Genomic DNA, 1,713 nt, shown 5'->3' on the forward strand with positions numbered 1-1,713 from the left:
AAATAAATAAATAAATAAATAAATAAATAAATAAATAAATAAATAAAATCTTTAAAAAGCAAAAGAAAAAACATTGGTTTTTCTTCTAGCAGCCAGTATATATTCTGTCAGTCAGAAACTGTATTTTCATCCCAGACTAGAAATGATTAATCAACTAGTGATGAAACCAGTCATCAGCCTAGTCCTGCCTTTAGACCATGCCATGCTAGGAAGAAGACTTTCTAGTTCAGAATCTCAGAAACGGCTACTCCCCGAACAAGAAACCAAATCTCGGGCGCCTGGGTGGCTCAGTCGGTTAAGCGACTGCCTTCGGCTCAGGTCATGATCCTGGAGTCCCTGGATCGAGTCCCGCATCGGGCTCCCTGCTCGGCAGGGAGTCTGCTTCTCCCTCTGACCCTCCTCCCTCTCATGCTCTCTGTCTCTCATTCTCTCTCTCAAAATAAATAAATAAATAAAATCTTTAAAAAAAAAAAAAGAAACTGTAAATGCCAGTTCAGCAGAAATCTCAATAAATGTGTTATACTTGCTTTGGTGACTGCAATTGGCATGGGATTTGGGACATTTCTATGGCACAATTCAGATTCAGAAGCATCAGTAGTCAGAAAGATACATGAAGATGAACTGAATGATATGAAGGACTATCTTTCCCAGTGTCAACAGGAACAAGAATCTTTTATAGACTATAAGTCATTGAAGGGAAATCTTTCAAGATGTTGGACCCTTACTGAAGAAAAGATGTCCTTTGAAACTCAGAGAAAGAATCTTGATGGAGAAAATCAGGAATCCTGTAAGGATAGATGAATTTAAACAGTTAATTGAAATGTATTTATTGGAAAAACTGGATAGTTTTCATCATTGGAGAGAACTCGGTCAATTCATCAATAAGTTTTTCCTAAATGGTGTCTTTACACATGATCAGAAGCTCTTCACTGACTGATGTTAAGGATTATCTTAAAGACATGAAGGAATATCAAGTACATACTGATGGGGTATTTAAGAAGTTGGATGGATATATATATATAGACACTTCTTTGGTCATACTCTTTCCCCTCCATATGGACCCAGTCGACCAGATAAAAAGCAACATATGGTAAATACTGAAAACTCCAGGCATGGAAAACAAGTGCAGAAAGCAGAAGCACCCTCAGCCACAATCTTATAAAAGGGAAGGTAAATGGCACAGATACTGACACACTAATGGAAGACGCATGGCAAATCTTGAAATAGAATTGGGGCAGTTACCTTTTGACCCCTACATTTTGATTATCATGATGAAGTTAAATTAGAAAATGGTAACAGAAACATGGATGCTTTCTGAAATGTTTGGTGTTGAAACTAAAATGAAATTATCAAGATAATGTTTTTCTATCATTTCTAAGTATCAGTTTGATGACTTCACATTATTACTCAGAAACATCAAGCAAAAGCTTACTAACTTTCATTTTATGTAGTTTAGCTTTGCCAAATTTTTTTTGGCAATGGAAACATTCAACTGTAGTTTTAAGGAAGCCAGGCATGCAACAGATTTTGTGCATGAAATGAGTCCTCTTTTCAGTGCATGAGCTTAAAGCAAGCTCAAATCCTATGACAAAGTGCAATTAACATTGATAGTTGTTTTAAATTTGCAGTAGAGCTTGAAAAAAGTACATTGTGATGAAATTTCACCTTTAACATTTTATAATCTCACACTTGCTTCCCGTCTTTTTGTGGGTT

General features: G+C 36.1%; 1 pseudogene; it reads left to right on the forward strand.

Moving 5' to 3' along the window:
- The window catches only part of LOC118022532, a 4,779-nt pseudogene extending 3,978 nt beyond the window's left edge, over nt 1–801 (forward strand).
- Nucleotides 802–1,713: the final 912 nt, after the last annotated feature.

Source organism: Mirounga leonina, unplaced genomic scaffold (genome assembly GCF_011800145.1).
Source record: "Mirounga leonina isolate KUSES-001 unplaced genomic scaffold, KU_Mleo_1.0 Mir_176, whole genome shotgun sequence".
NCBI lineage: Eukaryota > Metazoa > Chordata > Mammalia > Carnivora > Phocidae > Mirounga > Mirounga leonina.